Here is a 15,000-nt window from a genome sequence, read left to right as displayed (position 1 = left end):
CCAAGGACTCTGGCTGATCCCTCCGTAATACAGATGAGCTGAAAGGATAAGAACGGTTCTCAGGGTTCTTCTGCCCTCACCCAGTATCAGTTTCCGCTCTCTTTTTCTACTTCTTTCACTTCCTCCCCCTCTTCCTGCGCTCTCTCTCTCTCTTTTGATTCTAGGGGACTACAGAAAAGGGCTCTAGGCCATTCCCTCAGAGGGATAGAAGAGAGTCCCATCCTCATTCAACACCTCCTTTTCCCCTCACTTCATCCCTTGTTCCTTTATCCCACACCTCTTCTTGTAGTCTCTCTCTCTCTCACTCTCTCTCTCTCTCTCTCTCTCTCTCTGCTCACCGTCTAGTTAGTTCAGCTAACATGCTGATCTCATGGTTCTTCAGGGCAAGCTCAATGAAGAATACTTAAAGGTGGTAACAGAGGACTGGCACAAACAGAAGGCTCTTAAAATATTCTATTCAGGTCCCCCTTCGACGAAGGAGGGTTCTCTGTGTGGTACAACAAGGTTCTAGACAGCATACGAAGAGGCTCCCCACAGAAATGTCTACTGCCCCTCAAACATTTGTTCTGACACCAAAAGGGGACTTCCAAGAACGCCATACAGGAGAGTTCTATAAGAACTTTAATGGGAATTCCGTAAGGATGTAAGTGAACCCGCATTGCCTTTAAGAGCATTCTTGACCCCAAGTGCAAACAAAACTCAGCTGAAAGGTGAGCGCCTTACATATATGGCGCTGTCAAATTCCTTCACCATATGAGACATGTTTAAGAGGTGTCTCCATGAGTTCTGTTTTAGGATCATTTCTAGCATGCATTTAAAATTAGCCTAGATTCAGACCAAGCCAAACTAGTGTGTTACCGGTATATTCAGCTATGTAATTGTGTTCAGTTGTCGTGCTGTGATCTAAGACCACTTTTAAAAACATATGTGTACACATTAGTATTTGCTGACAGACTGAAACCAATAGCGTCAGACTCAGCAGTTTGGTTTCAGAGCTGGGTGCTGAATATTAATACATTATTACATGGACAAAGCTGGGAGACAAGACAAACTAAACAGATCCAGCGGAGGCCATGAAAAAGCATGATTATTGAAATATCCATTCACACCACACTCACTGGCAGGACGAAATATGAATACGGATTTAAAAGGCAGAGAGCTGATCAAATAAAAGATGAACTTGGGATGACTGGACACACACACACTCAAAAAAGTATGACAAATTGACCACACCGACCACACTGATAGGAAGGGATAACCACACAGGACTGGTATCAAACCTGCTGAGCCGTCAGCTGATAGATGAACTTAGATGGCCTGGCCTTGCCTGAACTCATCATCTGTTTTCAGATGGTTCCGCAACACACTACAGACACACAGTCCACATTCATCCGATATGGCTGCGGAGCAAAATGAGTTCGGGGTCTCCAGCAGATCCAAATTGCTCCACTTCGGATACACTGATCCGATGGTCTAATGTGGAAGGGAGGGCGAATCATAACAAAAGTGCGTCGGATACATTTGTGTCCAACATAGATGTAGCCTAACACAAGTCCTCCTGGGGCAGCCATGGCCTACTGGTTAGCGCGTCGGACTTGTAACCGGAGGGTTGCCGGTTCGAACCCCGACCAGTAGGCACGGCTGAAGTGCCCTTGAGCAAGGCACCTAACCCCTCACTGCTCTCCGAACGCCGGGGTTAGTGTGTGCTTCACCTCACTGTGTGTTCACTGTGTGCTGAGTGTGTTTCACTAATTCACGGATTGGGATAAATGCTGACCAAATTTCCCTCAAGGGATCAAAAGAGTATATATACGTATACTTCCTCTGAACATGTATAGCAACTTTTCCTATTGGTTGTATTTTACTGCAGAGGTTTATTACTCATGTTGCCAACAGACCAACTGTTAGATCCGTGTTTATATATTAATCATTAGTGAATAACTGATGATTATTGTGTTTGACCCCAAAGAAGGCCTGTGCACTGAACTGCATCACTGCATGTTTACTGTTCAATCTACAGTTGCTGTGCCCCTCCCTCACCTCCAGCCTCTCCTATACATGCACACACACACACACATACACACACCTACAGCCTTTCCACACATGCACACACACACATGCACACCTACAGACCTTCCACACACCTCCAGTTCCACACACCTCCAGTATTGTTCTTAAACCTGCTATTAAGGTTTGGATGCAAAGTTTCTCAACATGTAAGCTACCCTACTTGACATCCTGAACTTCTGCAAGACTACAGTACAATGTTTTTCAACATGTACAGTAAGCTACCCTATCGACATCCTGAACTTCTGCAAGACTACAATGTTTCTCAACATGTAAGCTACCCTCCTTGACATCCTGAACTTCTGCAAGACTGCTCTTAATGTGTCCCAACACTCCCTGGAACAAATACCCCTCCTTTTTTAGTGTTATTATGGTGTCTGTAAGATTGAAGTTATCACCTGGCTTTCTTTGTTATCAGCTGGGAGTCTGAGCAGGAGAGGCCCACTCTCCCATACAACACTTAGTGACTTAACAACAGGGCCAGAGTTCCCACACACATGCACACGCACCCACATACGCACACACACACAGACACACAATCCTGACCTGCAGACAGTGGCATGTTCTGCTGAACATGTTCTGCTATGTGGACCAGACAGTGGCATGTTCTGCTGAATGTTCTGCTATGTGGACCAGACAGTGGCATGTTCTGCTGAATGTTCTGCTATGTGGACCAGACTGTGGCATGTTCTGCTGAATGTTCTGCTATGTGGACCAGACAGTGGTATGTTCTGCTGAATGTTCTGCTGAACATGTTCTGCTATGTGGACCAGACAGTGGTATGTTCTGCTGAACATGTTCTGCTATGTGGACCAGACAGTGGCATGTTCTGCTGAACATGTTCTGCTATGTGGACCTGCAGGACATCTACACTACAAGAGTGTGAATAAGGGCCCAAAACATTTTAAAAGACATTTCACACAATGACATGGACTGTTCAGACCACTGCGGTCAGGTGGACGCCTTCGTGGCAGACTGAGGAGGAGTTTCTATCCTCATACCATTTAAATCCTTTACACACCCAAAACCCTTTTAACCTACACACTGACAATGATGGAAGTAAAAACACCGCAGACACAACCATTCAGTTTCATCATAATATTTACAGACGCACCTGGCCAAGCAGGTTGTGTGAACCATGATGGTAATTTTGTCCATGACCGTTTCTACAAACACAAGGACTCGGTAAGGCGGAACAACGCTGTTAGCCGTGAGCAGTCCAATCACATGATTGGATACATGCTTGGGGAGGGATGGGAAAGTTCCTTTTCTGTCATCGCCTAAACGACCCCTGCGGTCAATGGGTCACCCATAGACGTGCTGAATGTATACATTGGATTAGTAGGACAAACGCTTGAAAGGAATAGGTCAACCAAAAATGTAAGTTCTGTCTTCTTAACCCCACAGGAGCGATAACCAGAATTAGAAGTGGAACTGCAAAGCATAGATAGCACTATTCACAGAAACGCTTTATTCCACATCAAACATTTAAGGAAAAAAACAAATTAAGCTGACGGAAATTCCATGGGATGTTTAATGGGCATGGAATCATTCTGCAGAAATGAACATGAAAGAACTATGACTGGCTCGAGACTCACAGATCCTCCGAGCAATATCCACACCAGAAGGAGTCATGAAGCCCTCCAGCTCTGAGCAACAGAGAAGGGTAAGTGTGACCTGTTGATGCTCTCCATGCTCTCTAAGATGGCGGCGCGCGCACAACGCGAGGCTCGACGTCTCTCCACTGCATTCCATTTACTCTGTACCTGTACTCTGCTAAAAGACAATAAAGTTGAATCTAATCTAATCTAATCTCTTCTACAGAGATGCAGAGGACTTGCGCTGAAAATGCTGGAGGAGTAGCAGTGTGCCTGTGCCTCAGTCCCAGGTCAGAGACCTTAGGTCAAAGGTCAGAGGTCATTGTATTCTGGCTCATGCCTTCTCACCCTCAGTGTGACATGACTGTCAGCTCCTGTTGCACTCTCAGCGGCTTGAGTGACTGATTGGTGACAACATGGCTTAAATGGAAACACACTTAAGTACACACACACACACACACACACACACACACACACACACACTCATCACACACACACACACACTCATCACACACACACACACACACACACACACACACACACACACACACACACACACACACACATTCTTGAACATACTAGCACATGTCAAGTCACAAATAGATACACCTATTCACACAATCCCTCAACACACACACACACACACACACACACACACACAATAGATTTAATCACCAGATAGATTAAAATGAATTCTCTCTCCATTTCACTCATATCATCTAAACTGACACCTGTGATGAGCTTATCCACCCTCAGATCACCACTGATAATGTGCTTCCCTCTCTCTCTCTCTCTGTGTGTGTGTGTGTGTGTATGTGTGCATGTAAATGACTTTGCGTAAGTTGACGTTCACATTTTTGTTCATGCGGGAGAGATCCAATCTGCATCTCTGTGATTGTGTAAGAGACTAGAAAGCAAAAAGAGTCAGGGAGGGAGGGATAGAGAAAGAGTGTGTGTCTGTGTGTTTCTGTGTGTGTGTTTCTGTGTTTGTGTTTCTGTGTAACATGGGACACAGTTGTGTCATGAGTGTTTTGTTAGAAAGGGGACACATTCCAGAGAGCATTTATGGGTCTTAAATGACAGAGCACAGAGCAAGAAAAAGAGAGAATGTGTGTGTGTGTGTGTTTGTGTGTGTGTGTGTGTGTATGTGTCTAAGCTTATGCCTATCAATCATGTGCTTTTTGCATGTCGCCCCATACAATGCCTTCACGCACTTCCCTACAAAAGCCAACATGCTTAGGGGCCCATTTTCACACACAGGCAAACACCCTCTTTCACTCTCTCTTGCTCCCCTCTCTCACTCACACACACACACACACACACACACACACACACACACTCTCACACACACACACCAAAACTATTTTTGCCATGGTGACGACTGGAGCTGACATTGCCCTGACAAGCACACACTCATACATCAAAGCTACAAGTCCTTAGAGCAGAGTCCAAAAGAGCAGAGCAAAACAGAGCCGAGAGCACCTAAAGTTAACCATCAGGCTTCCCTTCTCTCCTCCAAAACAGAGCCGAGAGCACCTAAAGTTAACCATCAGGCTTCCCTTCTCTCCTCCAAAACAGAGCCGAGAGCACCTAAAGTTAACCATCAGGCTTCCCTTCTCTTCTCCAAAACAGAGCCGAGAGCACCTAAAGTTAACCATCAGGCTTCTCTCCTCTTCTCCAAAACAGAGCCGAGAGCACCTAAAGTTATACTAAAGATAACCATCAGGCTTCTCTCCTCTTCTCCAAAACAGAGCCGAGAGCACCTAAAGTTATACTAAAGATAACCATCAGGCTTCTCTTCTCCAAGTCAGAGCCGAGAGCACCTAAAGTTCTCTAAAGCTTATCTTCTCCTCTACATCCAGCCTCCTCTCTCTGTATGCCTCACCAAAAGAACCCTACTGGTGCTTACACATGCTCTTACCACACACACACACACACACACACACACACACACCCACTATCTGTCTTATCAGAAGTGGTTTACTGGAACAGCAAGAGGGAATGTCAAGCAGTGAGCAAGGCCTAGTAAGGTGTGATACGCTGAAGTGGAACATCCTGACCTACAGTTTTTTCAAGCTTACACACACACAAACAGAGAGAGCAAAGAGAGATTCTTGTTGTACTGGATATCTACCTGATGCAACACTAATCTAACTAAGTGTTTGTGCAGAGGTTGCAGACATCTGACAAATCCTTCCATTACTGTGTGGTTAGTCATGCAACTATGTAGATTTTTTTTTTTTTATCGTGTGGAGATGGCCAGAATGCTGCCATATTTAGGTCGTTCATCTACCTAAAAGGAGATTTCAGTATATGGTCTTCTGTCACGGACGTGGAAAAGACAAACAGACTATTGCCGTTTTCCACTAATTCGACTCAATCAATCAAAGACAATAACGCTGACTTGCATCAGAGTAACCTAAAAAGGTCCTCACAGTATTAGAAGTCATGATCAGAAAACAACAAAAATGGACAAAAGCGTATTCCTGCAGAGATACGCAACTAAACTTGCATGGCAACATATTTGGATGAAACAACATATGCCATAACCTACATTTCCTTTCCAATAAGTGACAGTGGCTGACCGCCCACTTCATTGAAAATGTTTTCAGTTACAGACTCGCAGATTCAACCTTAAACAAAGCTATTTATTCCCTGTGGTTGTTAACGTAAAAAGCTATTCTTAGATAGGCACAGAACATGCGTAGATGCATCACACCATTTGTTTTGGTTTGTTTCGCTCGAATCGGAGACTGGACATTGTGGTTGGATAGATCTGAATGAGGCTCGTATGCCTCCTGTGTCGCCTACAGGACGTTCAGAAACGCAGGCTTCGGGTAAAAAAACAAAACTTCCACCGGCGTGGAGAAAGAAGGCACATTAACTGTACGCTTGTGTCCGGACACAGTGCATGTAACCCCTAACGTACCTCTAAACGTACCGTAAATCGCCTCGGAGTACTTTATCCGTTTACTTGAGGAAACGAGACATAAAAGCGCGGCCATATTGTTAAAAAAATTTTAACTCCATCTTTGCCTTATTCCCCCTTCACATGAATGCCTGGGTGAAAGTGCTTCCAGACAGCCAGGATACCATTGATTTGTATCACCAGTTTAGCAGAAACAAAAACACACTTTTCTGTTTCAATCACAGAAACTATCTCCGGGGTAGCCCTCGTTGCTCGTTGTGCACTCACTCACCAGAATTTCCGCAGGTAGTAGTCACAGTTCGCAGGCAATCAGCATCCAGTTAACACAAAACACTTTCGAATAACCGTAGGAAGGGCAGATTTATTCTTTTCTAATTCATCCCCTAGCTTCAGGCTGGTGAACTCCTCGGTGTGAATTGACCGCAGTCACCGCTGAAAGCTCCGGAGAGACGGGGAAATACGTTTGTGCTTCCCCATGGTCCACCAACAACAGTCGCTGTCTGCGTTTGGAGTCGAGCTGCGGTGGAATGAGTTGTCCTCTCACTCGCGCTACCGCACTGCCTTACTACTTCTTACTCTCTCTCTCGCTCTCTCTCTCTCTCTCTCTCTGTTCACACACGGCTCCACACACATCGGAAAAAAGTGAGAGAGAAACGTGCGGATGTAGCGTTTTTATTTTGCAACAACAAAAACAACAGTATTATCAGATTATAGCCTACTCTGAATAGGCTACATTAATGCTCATTGCCAGAGGAAGACAGATATTGGTCTTCTTGAGAATTGAGGGTGCTACATTATAAATACCAGGGAAGTGAAATTAAAACAGAACAACAAAGAATGTGCAGAGACATCATTTAAACTCTATAGCCAAAGTTTTCAAGAATAGCCTGCACGTTTCTCTGAAACATTGTTCACATTTTTGTATCAGTTTTATAACATTTCATCATTGTATCAGTTTTTCCTCTTGAATGTTAAGCATAACAATACAAACTGCTTAGTTAGCCTACATCAAGCAGACCTCTTATGGTGTCCAATGGTGTACTGACTGTGTTACAGGTTATATTAACCAATCATTTACATTTTACATTCATTTAGCAGACACACCAAATTTCTCTCACGGGATCAAAAGAGTATATACTTATACTTTTATCCAAAGTGACTTACATATATAAATTATGTTACAAGGGCCATTCTTCTCAGAGTAACTCAGGGTTAAGTGCCTTGCTCAAGGGCATATCCGTGGAAGCCAGGAATTGAACCCACAACTTCTCATGAAAGGTTTGTAAGGAGCCGAGTTCCAAGACTGCAGGAAAGTTAATGAGACACGATGACTACAACTGAATCATCATATTTGCATGTCCCTCACTGATGCCAGCTATAGCAGATTGGCCTGTGACAGGATGACTAAATGATGGCTTCTAGCTTTAGGTTATTACACCATAAAAGCAGATGTATTACACAATAAAAGCCTCTCTCTTTCTCTTTCTATTCTCTCACTTCCTCTTCTACAGTGGCCTGTTTGCTGTCCAAGCATGCACACGTGCATCAGCTCTCGTCTCACCCACCTACACACACACACACACACACACACACACACACACACACACACACACACACACACAGCCATGACCCTCTGACTGGGTAAACCTATGTGCAGCTGTGAAATTCAGCAGTGGCTTGTGATATAATAAAGAGTGCTGGCTGGCACAAGATGAATAACTTGAATGTGATGTCAGCAATACATACATGACATCATAATGAAGAACTAATGAAGTCTTTCACGATCATTAGTGTTGAAACCAAAAATACTTAGAGCGGAGCGCGTATAGCGCTCTGTAATCTTTGGTTGAAACAAGGTCAACCTTCTTGCTCTCCTCTCTCCTGTCCAGTGAAGATCTAGCAGTTCTGTACTCTGGGTCTGAGCAAGACAGTGTGATCTGGAAAGGGTTGATAAGGAAAAGAAGGCTGCTGTAACAGTGATGAAATTCACTCTGTGTTTGACTGATTATCTGTGATGCTCAAAACAATACCGAGCCTGCGGTTCCGTTCTGATTGGATCCAAGGCTATGTGGGTGTGAAAATCCATTCCCTTCCAAAGCCTCAGGAACAGCCTATATAGAATTGAAGCCTTTCCAGTAAAGTACTTCTGTTGTACTAAAGAATACATTGACTGAACTACTTGAAGACTAGCTGAAAAACATAAAGGACATAAAACATTAAAACAAAGACCGAAATAAAACACATAAGTGCGGTTCCAAGGCGTCCCTTGTGGGGAACCTTTCTGCATACAGTGTGTAGTGGGTCGTCAAGTGCAGCCTGAACCTGTCACGATGTGATGGTTCGTTACTTTGGAATGCAAGCTATGCAGGGACTTGGCACACTATCCCCCTCACCGCCATGAAAATGATCACCGATTCAGTGAACTTGGAAACCTAATACTGCTTTGGCTTGACTTTTTTTCCCCTCCTCCTCTGTCGTCCTCCATGCTGACTTTTTCTAGCGCCCTTTGTCTCATCCCGCTGTTGGCGTGTTTACTGTCTTTTCCTGTGTTTGTTGCTCTGACTTTTCTTTCTTTCAATCTATTTATTTCTCCCATATAAACAAAACAGAACTCAGAAAAAAAAGTGGCACACCAACACAAACACACACACACACACACACACACACACACACACACACACACAAATATTTATGGGGAGGATATCATGCATTAGAACTATCAAGCCTTTTATGAAAATACTGTGCTGTATTGTGTGGATGTTCAATGTCAAAGGTCACTCTGACTGAATGTGAGTCACTTGCATGGCTTGCTGTGTTAGTGTTACTTTGAAATGGTTTACCTTTAACCATTTCACATGAGATATGTATCTATGCTATTGTTGTGTTTCATGTTTACACATTGTTTATAGCATATGATTATTTGATTTTATGTCATGTATTACGCTGTAATAATACAGCATATTTCATTATACAATAGACATTCTATAGAATAATGCATGCTATTAGGGTTAGATGTCATGCCACTGTGGTAACATCAGCTGTGGTATGGTAACTATGGGACTGGAAGGCAGTTAGTCAACTGGGCCTCACAGTTAGGCACATTCCACACCATAGCGACATAGCGACAAGTGATGGAGTCACCCTCTTTCTCTCTCCCCTTCACACACGTACACTGACATTCATTCACATAAAAGCAAAGGTTAGTTTCCCAGCATTGTTGTCATGCCAAAATGGCGTTTCACCCAACTGTGAGGTTGAACATTAACCCTGTGCTGAATGGCTGCAGTTGCACATAGACAGTGTGTGACCGGAGGCGCGCGCGCGCACACACACACACACACACACACACACACACACAAACAAATTAGGTCATATGGCATGCATTACAATATATATCACCTGCTTAATCTGATCATCAGGAGACATCACATAAGTCACCAACAGCAAAAATATGAGGGGAAAAAACTCTCAGACACATACACCATGCAGAGAGGGGAGCTAAATACACACAAACACAGATACACCATGCAAATACATGGCGTGTTGCTCTAATTTTGATATCCTATAAGAGGATAAAGGTCTATCTATGTTCTTGTCAGAAAGACTGACAGGCACACATACATGATGCATCTCTTAAAACAGAGTCACTAAAGACTAAATGTGGCTATGTCTGGGTGGTGGCGGAATCAATTTTGACTGTAAACGGTAGCCGCGACATAGGCTACACTTTAGCTTTGGAGACACGCGTGCCAAAAATATCTTGGTTTTACTCTGCCGTCTAGCGGTAGTGTTGTTTAATTGGGTCACATGCACCGTCCCGAGGAACCGCATGGTGGCGAAAGTGATGATGACATCGCGGGTTAAACGGGTTGTATAGACGCTGCCAGCATAGAAATGTCCCTATGCTGACGAAATTGTCATCAGCGTTATTATCAACTCCAAACATTGTCTCAGCTCTGTTTAAAAGACGGATAGCCTAGGCCTTAGAAGCTTTCTGGAAATTAAAAGCTCTGCCAGCCACATATAAAAAAACAATTGTAAGTTTATTGTAGGTCCAGGCTTGCCTCTTATTCACTGTTTCTCATACAACTAGACCTGTGACAATATCTCTGCACCTCACAGGCAACACAGACCGGGTCAACAGGGATTGCACAGAGTAAGTCTTTAATATAGGCTACCCCAAAAGCCTTGGCTACTGATACGTAAAATAATGATAGGCTAAATAAACGTTCGAAAACAGCACCGTGTTCAATGATATTCATTATGGTATAAAATAATTATTCATGCTAAAGTAATATAGTAATATATACCCCAATAATTTATCTTGATATAAAATATTTTATTGTTAAACGTTTGATACTCTACCGCTTGAGGGCAGTGTCGTCTATAGAAATAGCGTTAAAAGGACGTTAACGTTATCAGTAGGCTACTTCAATGAAATTGTAAATTCCATGATAGGCCTATACTTCCTGAGGATTATTAGATAAATTCATTTTAAGGTGATATAAGGTGAGGTCTTTATTTTAGGTAGGTATCTTATGTATGTAGGCCTACCAGAGAAAAAGCTGACTAATCAATGCAGACTATTTGACAAGTGAATCATTTGACCTATATATGTAAAATTGGTTTAAGTCAGTATAATTTGAATTTAATCTAATGTTGCGGGAAGTCTAGGGAAACCACTACTCTACAATGGGTAAGTTCCGTAATGGCCTATAGGCTACACACATGCTGTTGTGTCTGTCTGCCACTGCTTCCTGACATCTATATATTAAAATGACTCAGCATGTCTATTCTAATCACATAATTTATGATTGTGCACCTCACAGGGACCCATTTGGTCTAGCTGGTCTCAATAACTTGCTCTTGGAGAGCGCTGTGTCCTTTGAAGGCATCCAAATCCCAGTCAGAAGGTGTCACAAGTCATGTGACACGTGTGACACCAGCTGCCACAGAGAGACAGATGACACTAGGTGGAGATGGACCAAAAGGTTCTTTAGAGATGCAAACGGACACATGGGGAAAAAGGCAACAGAGATGCTTAACTCTTTGTATTCAACAACAACAACAACACACACACACACAAAACTCAGTCTTTGTTTCTCATTGGTCTCATTCTCATTCTCATTTCATCACTATGCTTCTATTTGGCCTTCTTCCTTCAAATTTTGTAGGAATGGAAATGTTAAGAATGAACCACACTAATGAAAGAAAATGAGTCAAAAAGCCCTTGCTTTTGGAAACGGGAGTTGCAGCCCTGATGATTCTATCCCATTGCATCCGCTTCACTTCCTGATTCACTTGAAATTCCAATAGCGCCACTTAGTTTCTTGCCCCCTCCCTCTCCATTAACCCCCACACACACACACAGGGCTGAATGAACATGCAAAGAAAGCTTTTCTTTTCACTCAGAATACCTATAATCTATTAGGCCACAGCCATTCACAGAGAGTACCTGGCTTATGGCCACAGTGGAGCTAAAAGGTGATTGCCATAGAAACAGCATGAGAGGCTGTGATGTCACAATGCTGTTGCCCTGACTACGGTGTCAGCCCTTTGGGTGAATGTGGGTGTCCATCTGTAGGATAAATACCATTAGCGTTAGCTTCATACCAGAACCATCATTATCAGTCAGATCATGTTACATGGGCAAAATGGGTTTAGCTGTCTATAAGTGCTCCACACACATTCCCTTAACAGCCACAGAGTGGGGAGATGCTCTTGGAATACTGAGCACAGAACGGGATCATATAGGAGTTGAGTAGTCATTATGGCTTCTCTCCTTCCAGTTCCACCACTGTACTTCCATCAGTGCAAATCCTTGGTCAAGTGGGTGTGATGGGAATCCAGTCTCCAGTGATTGCAACAGCTAAGGGTTTGCTGTCGACAGCTTGATTCACCTTTCACCTTCCATCTTCATATACACACATGCTTTTATCTTTTATTTGTTTCAGATGTCCTCATCAAATACTTGATTTACGTTCTTATTCTGTTATTACTTAGTTGTAACATGATTATCATTTAATTAATCTGTTCTTTTAGCCTGTCCCCCTTTATAATAATATATTTTATTATTATTATTATTATTATTATTATTTACTTTTGCTTAAAACTTTCATTCAGGAATTGTGATAAACTCCAGTTCAATCTGGAGTATTAGTTACATGACTGATGTAATCAAATTCAACCAGAATATTCCAGAAAATGTATTCTGACTTCATAAAATTGGATTTCAGTCTGATTACACAATTTACATGACATTGTAATCAAAATTAAAATATAATGTTCCAGATTATTTACTTAATGAAACTGGATTTCAATCTAATTACACAATTTCCATGACATTGTTTTAATCGGAGTAAAGAGAATAATGAGACTGAAATCAGAAAGATTGTCTCTGTAATCTGATTTGAATCAAACGGGCCTGAATATAAAAGCCACAACTCACACAGAGTTCTATCAGCTGATACCCGATTGGCAGGAGTAGGACGTGTCTGACCCTCCTGGGTACGTTGGATTAGCCGGCCTGAGAAAAGGTATCACGTTCAAAGCGCCCACACCGAGATATGATAGCTCTCCACTTGCCTCGGAGGAGGGTTCTTACATGAAAAGGAAGCGACCCCGTGTGGAGGTTAAAAGGTGCTGACGCCGCTCGTCTCTCATGCGACCTCTGGGTAGGCTGATTAACGGAAATTTGAGACCCGGACACGTGAATTAATAATATGTGGACGAACAGTCTGCTGCAGACAGATTAGGCTCTCGTGCAACCCCTTCTTGTGACTTCAGAAACACAATACCTCACTGTTGTACTTACCTGCTGTGTGTGTGTGTGTGAGAGAGAGAGGGTTGGAGAGAGAGAGAGAGAGAGAGAGAGAGAGAGAGAGAGAGAGAGAGAAATGAAGGGCACAGTCTCGTCTTACTGTCGCCTGCGGTCTCAGTGAGTACGGCTGGAGAACAGTGGTGCCCAGCGACTTTCAAAAGGTGTGATACAAAAACACCCCCGTTACCCAGTTTCAGTGGATGTGCCATCTTGGCTTTAGTTAAAGACTGCAGTATCACTTCCCTGCTCCACTCTGCACTGAGCATTCTAGAGCATTCTAGAGCATCCTCCTAATGAGGTCACTGGTATTCTCCCGAGGAAAGAAAACCAGTATTCTATCTCTACCAAAATAAAATGAGAAATTCCACTGCACCATCAGGAAAGTTTGTTGCCACATCCCTGAAAGGTAGAGGTGAATAGCTTGTGCCCCAAATACAGGGTTCTTCTGCCTCTATCAGATAACTGGCACAGAGCCTTGTGTCCAACTGCAACTTTTTATGTCGCTAATCATATTTTAACACATATCTGAATATACAATGTCAATAGGATTTCATAACAAAAAAAAAGACAAGAAAACATTTCCATTATGTACATTAATTACAGAACAGGGGGCATTCAGCACAAAGATATTCTGCATGGCTGTTACCGCTCAGCGATGTGTGTTTTTATGTGTGTGAGTTATTGTTAGTTCCACTGCACTTTCAAAAGATATTGCCGTATACCAGAGCCACCTCCAGTTGTCACCAAGGTTAAGCAATTATTAAAGGTTTAAGCCCCAGAATTCATTAAAATACCCACTGTCTGGCTTACAGCAAACCAGCTACTCACAAAACCAGTTCAGACCAGATTCACAAAGACACAAAAGACATGCAGAAAGAGAGAGATAGATTGAGAGAGAGAGAGAGAGAGAGACAGACAGACAGAGAGATAGACAAAATGAGAAAAAGGAGTTGAGAGATTGGGAGTTTGTTTACATCCACAATCCAAAATCCTTCTTCTTTTGGTCCTTTCTGTACAATTCAGAGGTCAACGCGGGGGAGTGGAGGTCACAGCGAGGTCAGAGTACTGTGACTAAACTCCAGCGTCACACCTCAAATCCCCAAATGTCATCCACACGGCACCAGGATTCCCCTAGTGCCATGCATGTTGGGGAAGCAGTTCAGTTGTTTGTTCAAATAAAAATGGCAACTCCAGCTCCTCTCCTGGTGGACTTTGGTAGGTTTCTCATGGTTGACCCCCCACACACACACTTGGCTGAAGGCTGTGACAGGACCTGGATATCTCTGGTGTTGGTGCATCCGTTTATGGGACTTAGGTCCCTTTTCTGGTAAACATTATTCATTTGCCTGGAGAAAAGATGTGTTTGCCTAAAAAAAAACTCGAGGTAATGTACAAAACGCAAGAGTGTCAAATAGCAAGTGGCTGTTTGTGTTATGAGAGTGGAATCATGAAGGCCTCCACCAGGCACAACGTTGGCTGGCAGTTCCACACGGCTGTTCAAGTCATCACAGGTCTGTGAGAGAGGAACGGAGGACAAGAAATATAGATAGAGAGAGAGAGAGAGAGAGAGAGAGAGGGAGAGAGAG

At 43.2% G+C, this 15,000-nt stretch overlaps 1 protein-coding gene across 7 annotated transcripts in view; it reads right to left on the bottom strand.

Moving 5' to 3' along the window:
• The window catches only part of dtnba (dystrobrevin, beta a), a 45,388-nt gene extending 38,196 nt beyond the window's left edge, over nucleotides 1-7,192 (bottom strand). For 4 of the 7 annotated variants that reach the window (XM_048250048.1, XM_048250050.1, XM_048250051.1 and 1 more), the window contains exon 1: nucleotides 6,866-7,190. The gene's annotated coding sequence lies outside the window, so the exon portion shown is untranslated. Of the gene's footprint in view, nucleotides 1-6,865 lie in introns of all 7 variants that reach the window. The other 3 variants (XM_048250052.1, XM_048250053.1, XM_048250054.1) reach the window with 2 other exon arrangements.
• Nucleotides 7,193-15,000: the final 7,808 nt, after the last annotated feature.

This window comes from Alosa alosa, chromosome 8 (genome assembly GCF_017589495.1).
Source record: "Alosa alosa isolate M-15738 ecotype Scorff River chromosome 8, AALO_Geno_1.1, whole genome shotgun sequence".
Taxonomy (NCBI): domain Eukaryota; kingdom Metazoa; phylum Chordata; class Actinopteri; order Clupeiformes; family Clupeidae; genus Alosa; species Alosa alosa.
This window is presented reverse-complemented; position numbering and strand designations above follow the sequence as displayed.